The sequence below is a fragment of the Alligator sinensis genome, unplaced genomic scaffold (genome assembly GCF_000455745.1).
Source record: "Alligator sinensis unplaced genomic scaffold, ASM45574v1 scaffold178_1, whole genome shotgun sequence".
In the NCBI taxonomy this organism is placed as follows: domain Eukaryota; kingdom Metazoa; phylum Chordata; order Crocodylia; family Alligatoridae; genus Alligator; species Alligator sinensis.
The window spans coordinates 2453889-2471614 of record NW_005842031.1 but is presented as its reverse complement, the minus strand read 5'-3'; the positions used below and the strand labels follow the sequence as shown (position 1 = coordinate 2471614).

At 41.5% G+C, this 17726-nt stretch overlaps 1 protein-coding gene across 4 annotated transcripts in view; it reads right to left on the bottom strand.

Moving 5' to 3' along the window:
* GPATCH2 (G-patch domain containing 2) overlaps positions 1-17726 on the bottom strand; it is a 256646-nt gene that overhangs the window by 105504 nt on the left and 133416 nt on the right. The gene's annotated exons all lie outside the window — the stretch shown is intronic.

The window sequence follows — 17726 nt, the reverse complement described above, 5'->3', positions numbered from 1 at the left end:
GGCGTTTATACACATGCTAGGGGGCGGGGGGGAGGGCACTTTAATTAGAGTGACTCTGAGAGCCTCTCTAATTAAAGTGCCCAGAGCATTATGTGCATCAGCATCCCTACACTGAAAAATGATGACAGGGAAGCTTTAACTAAAGGTCATTGAATGAGCTTTAGATAAAGTACCCCCGCTACCATTTTTCAGCATGGGGAGGCTGATGCACGTGACACTATAGTCTGCTGTGGTAGTTACGCTCCAATTGTAGAATCGCAACTAATTATAGTGCACTGGAGCAGCCTTGCTGCATGTGTATAGGTGCCTCATGTTCATTCCAAAGCTGACAGACAAAAATGCTAAAGCTTCTGGCACATTCCTTGTGTAACTTAAAAACACAATCTTTCATAAGACATTGTGATGTTCTACTTATAAAGTCAATAATAATCCATAAGGTCTTGAAAGAGTGACTCATTGACTTGGAAGGAAGGCTGGGGCACATTAATAAAATGTGGAGGAGATCAGTGAATAACCTCTTATCTCAGTTATGAAGCACTGCAGAATATACACTAACACTACTTGAAAAGGAAAAGGGTAATACTGTATGTGGTATGGTGGTGGGCAGAGGGAGAAATGATACAATACAAAATATATTTAAAATATTTCTCAAATTGGATTCATTGATTCAAAACACATTGGAGAGCCAATGAAAGAGCTCAGAATGAAGGTAGGCAATATAACCCACTTTCTACAACCAGACTAATCTGGCTACATACTTCCGTTGTTCCAATATGGTTAATATAAAACAATGCACTGTAAACTGCACTTCTCATATGGTTACATAGCATATACTGCCTTTTAGTAAAGAGTATCTACAGGAACACATGCCCTTCCATTGGAAAATACTTCCTTCCATTTTTGATAGAACCGTGAGGCTGCTAGCAGGTGCTTAAACCAAAAATGTATTTTTTTAAGAACTATTTTAACATGACTATCTTGCTATCCATAAACTGCTGTTTACTGACTCATGAACAACCAGGACCATAATATGAGAAATTAACGTTCTACACAGTGAGCGCATCTATACAAGATGCTATGGCGCTGTAGCGTCTATTGGCAAAAACCGTGATGCCGCTGTAGCAATAGGCTCCCTTGTTATAGCATATTTCTATGGCGACATGGTGGTCAAAACACTGTACACAGCCAACATAGTGCAGTATGGGCTGTTACTGCACCGTCTTTTAGTACTTGCAAAGGAAGTACTAAATGATGGCACAGTAACAGAGGCACCATATGGCCACGAATAGATGCGCCCAGTGTCATGTAGGTATTTCTAAGCCCCCTATCATCTTAGTATTTTGTCCAGTTGAGTGAATTACAAAAGATTCCATGATTCAGCCTGAGTAGGTCTCCAGAATTTTGGACTTATACAAGCCTGCCACCTAATTCCCCCCATCTTCAAGCAGACCTGTCCTTGATTATAGCTGCAAATTTGGGTGAGTACGTTTTCTTACTCTTGTATAACAAAAAGGGTTAAATCTTGCCTCAAGTACATAAATCAGCTTGATAAACTATGGAAGTGCTATAGTACCTTTGTAACAAGGTGCAAAAGACATATTTTGCATAGAAAATATATACTGACACTTTTAGAGAGGCCACACAATTAATTCTCTAAGCTTTCCTTTTGTCCTGTGGGCCAGGAAAATTGCACCAGCTTCTATAATTCCTCCTGTCCCATTTCTTTTCCAGTCAGATTGAGGATGTCACTTGCTCCAACAGAAAGATAATAGTTCTCATTCACTCATTGGATGCTCCTCTTCCTAACATGCTGGGAGTGCTTTCATGAGGAAAGCAGAAGAATGCTCTCTGTTGATTTTAGTCTGAACATACATCTCCCACTCCACATAAAAATCCTTCTTAGGAAGGGAGTTGGAGATTTCCTTGATCCTAGGTACCATGCCTGGTCTCAATTTTAATGACTAACAATTGGTAGCCCTATAGTAATTAGTATGTCTTATTGAAAACTAATAAACTTTTTCCTGCCCAGCCAGAAGTCAGCCAACAAATACAAGTTTGATAATGTGAAGAATCCACAAAAGAATACTTGTGGATGGTGAACACATGCATCTTTGCTCTAAGGTCAGTGCTTTTGTCAAATAGATAAAAACAAATAATAATGATCAAAATGGCTAAACACTGAGGATTTAGATAGACCCCAGGTGTTAGTATTATAGCATGAAGTTTCCTTAAAAAAAGTCGTAATGTTTTGTTTGGAATATTTGAGGTAAATGTCATTCAGTGTGATTGGCTTTGTCTGGCTTTAGGTCAAATCAATGTCTGGAATCTATATTATTGTTTGTTACAGAAAGCTATATAGAAGTTGTGCCTGGTAGTGATTTGGGCAGTCAGTGTCAACATGAAGTGCCAGAATGCCAGCCAACATTTCTACTGATTTCAGTATGACAGGTCCTTTCTTGGTGAACAATTTGATGCCATTTTTCTCTAACATTTTTTTTTTCTTGGAAGAAGACAGTATTGAGCTCTTTTTGCTTAGGTTGTCAGTGAGGGCAAGTGCTTTCCTTCTAAATCCACATCTACCCAAACCCATTGAGTGGAGAATGGCAGATACTTAGATAAAAGCACACCCCAATGATTTAAAGCAAGGATTATATGGACAAAGATACTGATTACACCTGGATTACAGTAACAATTAACACATGCTTAAACATCACCTAATCATTTACACCAGAACCTGCTGTAGATATTTTGGTGCATACACATCGTGGAAATATATTCAGTGGAAATATTAAGTAATTCAAACGAATGTGTAGTTAATTGGAAGATTTACATTCTAGGGTGCTGACTAAACAAAGAACTAGGAAGCCGATAAACATATTAAACATTAACTCCAGCTTTCTTTTAAAATGTATAGAGTAAATGTCGTAACTATAGTCAGTGTATTCAAATTCACATTAAATTTGCCATGGACGATATGTTGGTAATAAGAACACATGCTATAAAATGGCAATGGGAATACATTTAAGTCATTCATGGTAGGTGCAAAATTTTCTGAAAAGAAAGTTGCACATAACTACAGTAGAAAAATAATCAATTTGAAATCCAGTATTTTCAAATAAAAATAGTGGGACCAAATAGGCAATATCACCAGGGATTAGAAGAATAAAATGCACAAAATTGATACATTTGCTAAATTAATAAAAATAGGTACTTAGTTTGCTTTCCACTTATTTTATATTAATCCTAATTTTTAACAATTTTGCAATTGAGAAGTTAGGCATAGTTTTCAGGCTTTCATGCTAAGTTTCAGAAATACACAAGCAATTGTTAAATGAGTAAAACCTCTTTTCATGTTAATAGAAAGATGTGTTACCTCTTGACTGGCAAAACATATGAATGGTTCTGTAATTAGGCTTATCTGCAGAATTCATTTAATTCTTTTATATCAATCTTCTTTCACTGTATGTGAATTGAAAATGGCAAAATAATACTGCATTTATTATTACACATTCAAAACATTACACACAAAATATAACACACTTGTCCCTAACTCTGATGAAGATGAGTATGTGCCTTCCAATCATCAACTATGTTTTAAAACACTGTTCAGGTGAAACTAAAATTTCACATTCTATTTATATAGTCACTTTACAAGCTCTGAATCTTCTCCTCACACTCATTTACAAAAATGACATCATCAACATAACACAGATTGCAGCATCTGCCTCCTCCAATGTGAAGACCATTACATTAACCACAAAGAGCTATGCACATTATTTTCTTTTTATTAAATGTTAAACAGATGTGATAGAACAATGCAACTTTGTCAAACTCCTTTCAAATCAAGCCAATCTGTTCAAAGTACAATTTTAAAATAGGAGTGACACATTTGTTTTAAAGGAGTACTAGCATAATCTAACTATGGATGAGAAAATAATAATTTCTTTTGCCAGTGGATTATCTTATCACTGTGTAGTACTCTACTACTTATCTTATCACCTTTTTCCAGAACTTCTGAGGCTTATTGAAGCACAAATGCTGTCTGCAATTCACCTGAATGAATCCACTCTCTAATGGTATCACTTTTAGCAAACCAAATTGCAAATAAAATCCAATTCCACAGTATACGTAACACCCAGTCTCCAGAGACCCACGGAGTTTAATTGTGAACCGAAAGTCTTTAAAAAGATTCTGTAGTAGAGGTTTACTGTCCTCAGAAAGGATAATGCATTGTTTTTTCTTGTTTCTAATTAGTAATTTAAGCATATGTTCAGCATTTAACTCTAAATGTTTGCCTTTTCCCCAAGCTCTAAGACAGCTGTCCAAGATGTGAATGCCAGAAAACATTTAAATATCAACATCTGTTGAATTATGTTAATTTAGTGTAATATAATTGGGCATGAGTTGGAATTGATCAAAAGTATATGAATCAGACAAAGGCATATCCAAACTAATATCTTGGTACACAAAACAAGTCACCAAAGAATGCTAGGAGGAAAAAAAGTTCTGTTTTAACAACTAAAACAGATTGTCTGGGACTATAGCTTTCCTCAAAAAAAGTATAATTTCATATTTTTCAAGATGGAAAACTCATGTCTGCAATGCTAAAACTGATTGTGAAAGAACCTTTAAAAATGACTTTTAATGAAAAATTATTTAGAATGATTTACTCATCATTGTGTCCATAAAGAGATTTTGATGGTCTAGAAGGAAATACTACTAAACCTAATTTTTTTAGAAATAAAAACATTCAGAAAATCTCTTATATGTATTAGATGCATGCAATTCATTCAGCTGGTTTTAGATTACTGAAAATTAAGTATAGCATATGTTATGATTTTGTGTCAAACAACTGAGTAAAATTGGATATTGTTCATGTTTATGTAAATATAAAATGTAGCTAGCAAAGAGATTATATTTTAATGGGGTTACAGGATAATGGTCTCCTGCTGTTTGAGAAATAGCAATCTTTAGAAAACATTCTGAACATGAATCATTATACCAAAAAATATGGGGCCCGATTCAACTCCATATCCCCGTTCCTCAACTTGAAGTAACTGGACTCTCACGGACTTGAACAGGAATTGATCTAATCATGAAAATGAATAGATATTTCAACAGAGTAATTAAGGCTAACTGCACCTGCAATTAGTAGGTAGTTCATGGACTAGTGAATTCACTTCTACACTTATTAAATGAAATCAGCATAGTTGTAGATCACATCTTAGTTTGGGTGGAACAGACTTCTAAAAGGAATTAAAAACACTTCCTTATATACACTCACAAGAATAAAATTGAATTTCTGTAAACATTTGCAGAATCAAGTCCGAACTCTTCTACCCACAGAGGAGATACAGCACAGGCAAGGACAGTGCAAACTTCCTTTACAGTGACCTAAGATAGTACCTCAAACTTGACCAAGAAGAATGACCTTTACAGTTCTTCTGTACAGCAGACCTGTTGCTGGTTTAAGTTAACCCAGAGACCCCCAGCATCCTGGAATGCTCTCTGGGCTGGGCTCTCTGGCTCCCAGCCAGATCCTGCCTCCCCTCTATCCCACCAGCAGGGACCGCAGCTGGATCTGCCAGGTGCTCCCTGGTCGCTGCTGCAGCAGCGGGCCACCATGGCCCCTGAGAGAAATTGAGCTCAGTCTATGCTCGGGGCAAGTCCCCTCCCAGCAAGAGGGGGCTTCTTATTTAGCCGCTGGCCTCAAGCAGAGACTGAGCAGCGGCTGAGGCCAGACAGGCCCTGCTGCAGTGCCAGTGGCCTGCAGGTGCGTAAGCCCCCTCTTGCTACAGATAGGCCACTGGCACCACAGCAGGGTCTGCCCGGCCCGAGCGCCACCATTTTGTGCTCAGGGCCAGCACCCTCCTGGAAGAAGGGGGCTTATTCAGCTGCTGGCCCTGAGCACAAAATGGTGGCGCTCGGGCCGGGCAGACCCTGCTGCAGTGCCAGTGGCCTCTCTGTGCTCGGGGCAAGCCCCCTCCTGGCAGGAGGGTTATTCAGCTGCTGGCACCGCAGTGGGGTCTGCCTGACCCAGCTGCAGCCACTGTTCAGCTTGTGCTCGGGGGCAGGGGCTAAGTAAGACCCCTCTTGCCAGGACAGGGCTTTCCCTGAGCACAGACTGAGGGGTGGGGGCTAGGCTCTGCCCCCACCTAGCAGCTGAAGCAGTGAGGGGTGAATGACCATGACAGGGGGCTTGCAGGGCTCTGGCCTGCTCTGGACCCTGGTGCTGCTGCACACGGCCTGCTGCAGTTCAGCCAGCCCCGCAGCGCAGGGGAAGGAGCTCATGTTCCCCGCATCATGACAGGGGCTGCTGCCTCCAACAAGGGCCCTGTCCCCTCCCACTGCAGCGGCAGGGTGGGGGCATGGCCAGACACCGGCTGGCAGGAACCCTTGGGGTTGGGGCGGGGCAGGGATAGGGGTTATTCTTCCTCCCTCTGTTGTAGGAGGCCTATTCTGGGGCAGGGAGCACAGCGGCAATGGTGGGCAGACCCAGCTGCCAGTCGGGGTAGAGGGGAGACTAACTCTCCTCCGTGCCCTACTCTGCCTCAGGGGCCATGGTGCCCTGCTGCTGCAGCTGCGAAGGGGGAGCGCCCGGCAGACCTGACTCAGGTCCCTGCCAGTGGGACAGAGAAGGGGGAATTAAATCCCTCTGAGGCCAGTTCTGTTATGCCCCCCCCCCCCACCCCCGCAAAGGTTCCCTGCACCTGACAGCACACTCTAGCGCCTGGCCTGACCAACTGTAGACATGTGCCTGCATTGCTTCAGTCCAGAGAGAATGTCTGTCCTGTTACAGACCATTTCAGCCTAGGCAGGTTAAACTAACCTGCAAAGGTTGCATCAATTCAGGCTTTTTGAATGTCTGTCCTTAGCCTAAGAGGTAGTAATAATTTTCAGTCACTGTCAGATAGCCCAGATCTGAATGCAGATCTAGATACTCTACACCAGGGGTGGGCAAAATGCTGCCCGGGGGCTGGATGTAGCCCGCCAGGCCATTCTATCCAGCCCATGGGGCCCCTAAAAATTTTAGAAAATTAATATAATCTGCCCTGGGCTGCCTGTCATGCAGCCCTCAAAGGCTTGTCAAAACTCAGTAAGTGGCCCTCTGCCCAAAATAATTGCCCGCCCCTGCTCTACACTATCTCCTCAGTTACTCTTTGAACAATTAGCTCAGAGAAAATAACTATTGCTGTAGTGCTTCAGGCAGGCACCATATCTGGCAAGTTAATTACACCATACGTGACAAACCAAACGATGTTTTTACATTTTATTATATTTCAAGAACAGTATTCCTTAGTAGCAAAACAAATTAATTTATATTTATTTATAATGTCCTAATGAGAACTGAATATTGATGTGAAAAACGTTGAAAGAATTAAGGAAATTCAAACTTGGACAAAGCAAATTACCAAACTTAGAATGAGGAATTATTGGAAAGCAGAGCTGTTATTGGGATAATATCTTACTAGAAAGCAGAGCTGCTGAATTCTCAATACATTATTTCCAAATGTGTTACAAGAAAGGATAAACAAAATGTCAGCACATTAGTAATGGAAATGAACGTGCAAATGGTAAAGCTATATTCTGGATTTTGAAATATGGTATAACCTGCATGCAGATAGTTTGGCAGCTGGGAAACTACCCTATAGGCACAGTGGTTGGTAAATCCTGTAAATCCTAAGGCTGATTGCTATTCTTTTCCCAGCCAGATATTAGAAGGACTCTGCTGCATAGTATAAAGTGGTACTGGTTTGAATGATTAATTTCATCTGTTGGTGTTCTGAACAACAAAATAACAAACCTTAATAAGGTGTGAATAGCTAGGCATAAAAGTGTGGAGTGCATCCCATTAAGATAATGAGTCTTAATGAGGTGTGAAGAGATGAGCCAGCTTGTTCCAGCATGAATTAGCTGTCAGTTATACTTAAATTGGTTTAAGTGGGCTTGTCTACACATACATTTACTCTGGCCAAAATTTACTCTGGTGTAAACTACTCCAGAGTAGGGGTTTTTGGGCAGGTATCTACCCATACAGGATTAGGGAGCAGATATGCACCTAGTTCCCTGCAGTCCTGCAGTGGGCCCCTGCCATCACTGGGGGGGGGAGCGCCAGGATCCCCCTGGGTGCTACCCCAGGGGGCTGTCCCCCTGCCCCAGCAGCAGGGAGTTTGTAGCACTAGCTCCCTAATCAGGGGCACAGGGCTTAGAAAGAGCTGCAGGGAAAGCTGTCCCACTGGTGGATTGAGGCAGGGACCTACCCCACTCTGGCAGCTCTTTTCAAGCCCCGTGCCCCTGAGAGGGATAGTTCCTAGCCAGCCCTGGGTGGAAGTCTGCACGTGCAGCCCAGAGCTGGCCGGGGACTGTCTGAAACAGAATAGTCCCCAGCCACCTTCAGGCTGCATGCGTTTTTCAGGGCAGGGAGACATTGTCCACACCTGGGCATGCAGGGTGGGGGCTGGGGAGCTTGTTCCCTGCCCAGCTCCATGAGCACAGAGCTGGGGGAGGAACAAGCACCCCAGTCCTGTTCTCCCCTCCCAGCTCCACGCTCGTGGAGCTAGACAGGGAACAGGCTCCTCTACCACCACCAGCAGGCTGCTCCTTGGGGCAGGGAGCTATCTTCCGCCGCCTGGTGCACGGCTGACCGGGAGCCAATTTTGCTCCCAGTCAGGCATTTACACTAGCGCTACAGTGCTGTTACTCATCCCATGTAAATTTGCTACTTGCATTTGCAGGTAGCAAGTTTATTAGAGATTAGAGAGGTTTACTATGAAGTAAGCATGTGCACATGTAGATTCACATGCTTACTTCATAGTAAACCTCCCTAATCCAAAGTTAAGTGTCTTGGGTGGACACATCCAGCGTTGCCTTAAAATTAGAAGCATTTGAAGCATTACAAGGATTTGACAAATGGCTTAAGCCATTTGCATGATTTAAACTGCTGTCTGCATGGCCTGAAGGGGTCTTAAATAGTTGTAAATGATTTGTCTGACTTTCCATAACTCTTCTTCCTATCGTGTGCCTGAACAGTGACCAATCGTAAGTGCCATACTGGTTCAGGCCAATGGTCTATGTAGCCCAGTCTCCTGTCTCCAACACTGGCAAGGGTGGACATTTTATGAACAAGGTATATCTACAGCAGGTGTGTTAAACATATGGCCTATGGGCTGGATCAGGCCTGTGGAACCATACCATTGAGCCTGCAAAGCTACTGGAAGCTGGAGCTGTGGCTATGGGGGGCATGGCCTGCTGCAGAATTCAGGGCCCTTGGGCGTGGCTGGCCATGGCCACTGGCAGTAAGACAGCAAGTGAGGGCTGTGTGGCATGGCCCCTGGGTGCTCTGTGGTCTGCTGGCCCTATGCCCCCAGATCTCCACTGCCACCATAGGATCCACTGGAGCTGCTGGCCTTGCAGATCTAGCCCAGAAGGGGCTCCACAATCTAGATCCAGTCCAGGGCTTAGAATGAGCTTGATACACCTGATATAGAGTGATCCCCTATCTATCCCCTATCATACCCTCCCTGGCCTTTAATTCATCATTGAATTAAAGATACCAGATATGTTCTGTTTAATAGCTATTAAGGGATCTATCATCCATGAATTTGTCTAATCCCTTTTTGAACCTGATTGTACTATCTGGCTCTATAATTTCCTGGGGGAATGAGTTATATAACTATATGCTGCATAAAAAAGCATACTTTCTCTTGTTAGTTTTAAGCTTGTGTCCTAATTTCAGTGGGTACACCCTCTAGTTTTAGTATTCCGGGACTTAGTGAATATCGGTTCCCTATTCATTTTGTACACACCCTGCAAGATTTTATAGACCACTACCATATCCTCCCTCACCCTTCTTTTCAAACTGAAAAGTCCTAGCCTTTTAGTCTCTGCCACACTGGCAGTTGCACCATCCCCCTTACTAGCTTGGCTGCCCTTCTCTGTACCTTGTCTAATTCTACTACGCTACCCATTCTAATTCTAATTTTACTACTGCTACATCCTTTTTGAGATGCAAAGACTAGCACCGCATACAGTATTCAAGATGTGGGCACACCACAGATTTGTATAGTGGCTTGATGATATTTTCTGTTTCATTTTCTATTCCCTTCTTAATGATGCCCAATGTTTTATTAGCTTTTTCGGTCACCGCTAGAGATGAAAGTGCTGTTTTTAGAAAACTAACTACAGTGACTCCCAAGGTCTTTTTCCTGAGTTGTAACAGCTAGTTCAAAACCCAGCACTGTGTACTTATAGCAGAGGTTATTTTCCCCCCAAGTTCATTACCTTGCACTTGTTGACACTGAAGTTCAACTGCCATTTTTTTGCCCACTCGTTTAGTTTGGTAAGATTTTTCTGCAGATCCTCTCTGCCAGTCTGGGATTTGAAGACCCGGAATAATATAGCATCACTGCAAACTTGCAGATTTCACTGTAGCATTCACACTATTGCACAGGATATTGAGGCCACTGGATCTGGATCAATTTAGATTTCTGGCCAGTCTTCAACACTGTCTTTATGTCTTGATCTAAGCAGGGCAGATATAGAGGCTTTTTCCATGGGTTTTAAGGGGTAAGTGGAAACTCCATGCAATGCAATTGTTTGTTTAAGTTTACTTGTATAGTTCCTAAATTATATGAAAGGTCATAACTAATCCTCTGCAGCAAAAATTTTACTCTTGGTCTAAAAGCTAAATCTTCAAAATGGCTCAACAAACAGCCACTCACATTTATTGATGTAGGCCATTTTAAAATGCTGGCTACTGAAGTGCCCTCCACACCTGAGTTTCCACTTTGAAGCAGGAATTTAGCCACTTTGTTATATACTGGAATTAGAATTTATCCTCCCCCAAATTACAGTATGTTCTATTTGGGCACAGAATGAGTTTTGTGAGATATTATAAGTATATTACAAAATTAGTAAGTTAAAATTTAGTAAAAATAAATCTTTAAGATGGTGATTCTCAACCTGTGGGCCTCAGAGCTATGTCATCTGGCCCATGAAGCTCCTCACGGGTCTGTAAATTTGATGGTGGGGTAGCAGTAGCAGTGTTAATTGTCATGGCTCTGGGAATGTCACTGCCAAATTTGTGGACCCACAAATGACATGGCCCCATATGATGGATCTAGCATGCACTGCAGCTAGTCAATCCCCATGAACCAACCCTGTGCGCTAACCTCACACTAAATCAGGTCTGCAGACTGGCCCTATGTCACTAAGCTGACCTATGGGTCTGAATAAGTTAAGCATCATTGCTTCAAGGTATTTAATTCTCAGTATCAAACCATATTGTATCCCAGATATTGTAAAGAATATTGTGAATATCCTTTGCAGTTTCCACATACTTAAATCTTAATAAAATATCATTCATAGGCTATTTTTTTTTAAAGGACTGATGGTTGTCCAGAACTCTACTTTCTAACCAAGTCTCTTGCCCAGTGAGGCCCAGGGAATGCTCTGCTACAGAGAATTCCATGAAGAACTGCCTTCTTTTAAAATGTCTGACATCTCTCTCCCTGTTTTATTATTTCCTCAGTGAGAGTGATGCCAAGGTGCATGAGAAAAAGTAGTGGTCCAACAACTTGCCACTATTATCCCTTAGCTTGACTGTGAGCGGGAAAGAATAAAAAATGTAATTTATTTGTAAAAACCTTTGATCTTGTACTTGGAGCTATTGGAAGTACCGGGTAAACAAACAGAACATAATAAGAACAATAGAGAGATTCAGCAACAGGCAATTCCTTTCTAGTCTCAAAACAATGCCTTGTATATTCATTGAACATACTTTGAGGAGTTAATAATGTTTGGATGGCATGGTTGCCTATTTCTGTATTTTAACATGTTTGGATTTCTTTTCATTTTAATCTTAACTCATCATTTCCTGGATTTGTAGTCCTTTGTTTCGGGGAGTTTATTATTATATTAAAAAAAACACAAACTCCTATGTTTTAATCTAATCAAGCTTAATGTTTTTGTTGGAAATATAAAAAATATGTGGGATGACAGGAGTGAATGATTATTATATAAAAACCTCATTTTTACAGATGTATTGCTGTAAAGGTACGTGTGCATTTTCTTGTACCATTTTTTTAAAATAAGCAGTGTTCACCTCTTTTGGTACTGTAATTTCATTCCACAAAAGCCACATTAAACAATTATAGTTCTTGTAATTAACCAGTAGTCTAATGTACAGTTTTCTTATCCTAATCTATTAACAGCTGCTCAAAAATGTAGTAATTAATGGTTTCATTTATTTTTGGCAAACCTGCTACACGACAAATAGTTTCGTATCTGCTGCAAATTAGGACTCCTTCCCAAACAACAGATGACATGGTGGGAAAAAGGGAGCAGATAGAATCCTTGCACATCTTTGTCTCTTTAGAAGATCAAATAAAGAGCAGCTGTAATTCTATTTGTCACATCTGTGTAACAAAATACAGTGATCTGTATCATCAGAAGAAAATGAACAAGCTCTGTTCAAATCTAAATAGGGACTTTCTTTACAATGGGATAAAAAAGGCTGAACTCAATATTTGTATCTAAACCCATCACAGATTTTAGTCAAATCGCTGCTCATGCTAGGTGTCATTCTTCATGTTTTAGGAGCCTTTGTAATACACTAGCTTAAAAAGAAAATGAAAATAAGAGAAGTTATGACAAAGAACGTAATTGAGTAATTCCCTCTCCCTTCCCCACCCCTTACCTGACAGGCCTGAGCCTGTCCAGGGTACATGGGGTTACAGAACATGAAAAAAAATTATAGATGATATTCTGTTGTTTTATTGACATTTATCACCATTTTAGATGCATTTGACATTTTCCCTTTATACTACCTACTAAGTCTCCTATACCAGTTCCTACTGCCTCAAGGCAAGATCTGGCTTCAAAGACTCCAGGAAAGGAGTATTAGGAAAGTATTGCAAGCAGGGAACAAAGGAAGGATAGCAGATAGACCTGTTCTCCCACCACCTGGACAGCTGTGTGCTCGGTTCATTCTTTTTCAAGAGGTACTGATGGCAGCACTTCTACCTTTGGTTATGTCCACATTAAATGGCAATTAAGTTCCATGTTGCCTTGGCTATACAGGTACTTCTCTCACAGGTACCCAGCTATGTACTTTGAAGCTAGCTCTGATATCTCAGCACTACATAAACTGCCTTAGCAATAGCAAAAAAACCTAAGGGCCTGGAAGTGCAATTAGTCATTTTTCTTAGAAGACTGGAAGATAGTGCACAACCGTTGAAAGCTGGGAAGGAATTGTAGTTGTTTTTTTAAAATATGTCTGGCTACATGGCTGTAATTCTTGCTTTGATTTTTCCACTCAGCTTCCTAAAATATTTATAATACAATGAGGAAGAAACACATTGAAAATAATTACACTTAATGTGCAGATGTTTTAAAACAAAATGATGTACACAATTATAAAGAACAAGGAAATGACTGTAGAAATTGAACTTTTTTAGCAGTCTGTAATTTTGTTTTCCTAATCTACAGTTGTAAGGTTACTAGATTAAGGCAAAATCTAATTGATGTTATTATTCAAACCCTGCTCTATCAAAGACTTACTAAATGTTCAGTCTTTGATATGCCTACATTTAGTTATTCAAGGGGTTAAAATTTAGATGCCTTGGCTTGGAAGAGCAATTTAATTTGCCAAGTGCTCTACATGGAGAATGGGGGAGGCAGGTCCTTCCAAAGGGCAATTCAGAAAGCCTGGAGGCATCTAGAGGCAGCCAATAGGAAATATCAGAAGGATGTGTCTGAACTTCTGCCCCACTAAATCAGGCTGCACATTAAATACTTCTGTTCACTTCAGATCCACTATGCACAGCTTCACTCTTGAGGGAAGGCTCTTAATATCTGGCTGACAGTGTCTTTATTGTGTTTGTTAGCCTAGAGGTCAAAGCCTTTGCCCAGGACAGGGCTGGGCAATTATATCAGCGGGAGGCCCGCTTAATGAATTTTGGTGAGCTGTCAAGGGCAGCAAGGGTAACTCCACCCCTTGACAGGTGCCCTGCCCACTGGTCACCATCTTGGGACCAAAAGTTCCACCCCAACCCCTGACTTTTGCCACCGCAAGTCCCTCCCCCTACCCTGGAAATACTTTTTTGGGGGAGGGAGGGCACTGCCATCTTGAAACTGGAAACAAAACAAATCATATATTAATCCCCCCCACCCAAAAAACCCCACAAAACCATTTACTATAACTTACTTTGATTTTATTTAAAAAATATTTTTGTCCTGATTTATGTGTTTGCATAGTGTATCTAGAAGCAATTGCACAATAGTTCAAAACACAGTCTTACTCTTGTATATTGTATGTGGGGGGATCCAGGAGGTGTAGGGGGGTTGGGGAGCATGTGTATGTCTATGGTAGGGGTGTGTGTGTGCATGTGCGATGTGGATATGGTGGGTAAGGTGTGTGGGGGAGGGTGGGGGACATGTATGGAGGGGTGTGAGGTATGTGGTTGGGGTGGGGGTTGTGTAGGGTTATGGTAGGGGGGTGGGAGTGTATGGGAGGGTGTGTTTGGAGGTATAATGGGGGGTGGGGAGGTGAGGGAGTGTGCAAGGTGGCTGTGGGAAGGTGGATATGTGTAGGGTTATAAGTGGGGGTTGGGAGTGTGTATGGGGGCTGTGGGAGGGTGTGGGTGTTTGGGGGGGTATGGTGGGGGCCCCCACTCTAGCACGCAGCCAGGGAAGGTGGAAACAGCCATGGGGTTGCTTGCAAAAGCCTCTGACAGGTATAGGCACCTTGTGTCTAGTGCACCCCCTAGCTCGGGGCTGGGGGCAGGTCAGGTTTGGGTGGGGGAGTGCTTGCTTAGCTGGAGCCTCACCTCCTGCATGGACAAACCGGCTTGTAGAGGGGCAGCCCAGGGCCAGGGGCACCGTGGACTGGATGGAATTGCCTGGAGGGTTGGATGCGTCCCATGGGCTGCATTTTGCCCATCCCTGGCCCAGGATTTGGGAGGCCTCGATTCTAGGCCAGCAGTTTTCAACAAGGGGCCCGTGAGCAGGTTTCAGTGGGGTTGCAGATCTGGTGTGATCATGATCTCTGAGGTCAGCTGGAGGCAGACCAGCTCAGGCTGAGCCTGCCACTGCTGCTGCCGCCAGGTTCACAGATAAATATGGATTTTCTCCTTTAAAGGAGAAAAACCCAGAAAACCATGGATTTCCCCTTTCAGGCTGGCAGTGTTCCATCCATAGCTAAGATAACTTCTCTGCAGATGTGCAGGAGAAAGAAATATAGGTCTTAAAGAAGTTAATATGTCATGCAGTAATGGACAGTAAAGCATGATTTAAAAAAAAAAATCAACGAAGACAGACGGGTCTGCAAACTAAAACTGATCTTTTTTAAAACAGATCATAGCTCCATTTCTTTTTAAAATGTGTCAGATGTAATATATCCAGTATTTTGCATAGCTATCCTGTATGGTCTATTCTATTCTAATTGTTTTGACGGAGACCTCTTCTCTGTGCTCTGTATCAACAGGCATATCACTGATGCTCAAAAATTTAGTCTCTCATAACGTCCCATTAATAAAATGGTGAAGCTATTTTTCATAGGGTTCATTTTAGACCATGTTTAATATTAAGAATTTGAAACTTACTTTTGTCTTCAAATGTTAATGTTGGTATTCTCTTGGGAGCAACCGAATATAGTTAAGCTCATTAAGAAAGTATCATCAGTACTGTACAGAAGAAAGACAGTAACAGCACACCAACTGAATGCTTATCCCTTCTTACCTATACAATACAATTGTGGAGTAAATTATTCCACAATTCATTGATCTAGTGCAGTGTAGGTCTCTAACCTTTACTTTTTTTCACATGCTGAGACAAGAACTGCGGTCACTCATCCAGAAGGGGTAAGAAAAGTCAAGGCAATGTAAAAAGTATTAATAGAAAATGTCTTTCAGAATACCAAATCACAAAAATATATATGTCCACATGGTTAGAAACATGCCTGTGTGGCAATTATGCAAAGAAATACATTTAGCAACTGCAGTCTTGCAGTAAGAGCAGCACACAAAGGATAAAATTGAAAGTCTGCTGGGTAATACAAGCCTTCAAATATTTACCACTTTTTCGACATTTAACAATAAACATAAAGACAAGACATTTCTATCATAGATATAATTGGTTTGAGCATTTTTAAAAGCATGTTAAGCATCTACATTACAATATCCTTACATATTACCTATACGTTGAAAGCAGGCAAAAAATAATTTAGAATCAGTGTCAGAGTACTTGAGACTTCAGTGTAGAATGAACACTTACATTCAACTATGTAGCTGCATAAGCACAGTTATCTAAAATACAACAGATTTATTCATTTAATTATAGTTATTTTATAGTTACTCTGAAGAATGGGCCAGCACTTTTTCTAGGTGTAAATTCGTGAAGTACAACTACCTTCAGGGGAGTTTTGCTAATTTACATCTTTTAAATGGATCTGGCCTTAAGTTAAAATCTAAAAGCCTGTTTCCATTTCAGGCCTCCCAGATGCACAGTAATGAGACTGCACATTTACCAGAAAGACATAGTTCTCAACTTGCCTCTTCATTAACAGTGGGTACATCTACATGTGAAATTAAGGTGGAGCAATAAGCTCAGTGCACAGCAGAGTCAACTGCTCCCGGGTTCTGTGTTTATATATACGCCCAGGACCACAGCCCTTTGAGCTGGGGCAGAGCAGCCCTGGACTGGCAGGGAGTACTTGGGGTAAGCCCCAGGTTCCAGATGGTGGTGTCAAGCAGTGGAGGAGTTGGTTGGTGCACAAGGTTGCTAGTGTGGGGCTACATGGCAGGCATCCCCTGCATTTTAGCATCTTTGTTCCCCAGCCAGCCCCCATCATCACCTACATGTGTACTGCAGTGCACTTAATGACTCCACCATTAGATAGTACTGTCCCTAACAGTATGATCTTATGGTGGAGTTAATTAATTTACTGCTCCCTAATACCAGCACGTGTGTAGATGGTGACACTTTACTGCAGAGCTAATTAGTCTACTCCACAATGAAGTGCATGTACAGATACACCCAGTGTGTACACAATCTACTTTGTCAGAAACAATGTTTATTCAGAATTTGAATTTTTTTTTTCTCTAAGAAAATGACTGAGGCCAGGAATTTTTGAGTGCAGCAGTGAAGTAGTCAACTGCTGTCTGGTAAGAATGGCAACTTAAACCAAAGCAAAGTCATGGGCAGTCCTCCTAGAAATCCCACTCACTGAATTTATATTGGTAACTTAAAATAAATTTAATTAGTAGGAAAGAAAGGCTAAATTATTGCTGTGTTGCATGTGTTATATATTCATAGACATCACAGACATGCATATAATTCTTTCAGTTGTCTATAACGACGTTCAAAAAAAGGTAAAATATTAAGTTGTTGAATGTTGGATGGTGGTAGGAAAGTTATCACCAGAAGTAACATCTATCTGCTGTGAAAGAAAAAACATGAGATGGCAGATCATTCTGAGTTTGGCTGGAAGGCTATACAGCAGTTCTACAGTTCTTTAACTCTGGTGTATGTACCCACCAGTGGGTTAGACTAGTAATTCTTAAGTAGTCTGTGGAAAAAACAGAAGTCCTATGCATAAGCTTTCTTCAATTCCAGGTGCTAAACTGCATTGTAAGGTAGCTAAAATATATTCAATTCATTCTGTGCAAGTAATTGTAGTAGTGGCCACTGGGCCATTCAAGGATAGTAGGCATTTCATGTGATATGTT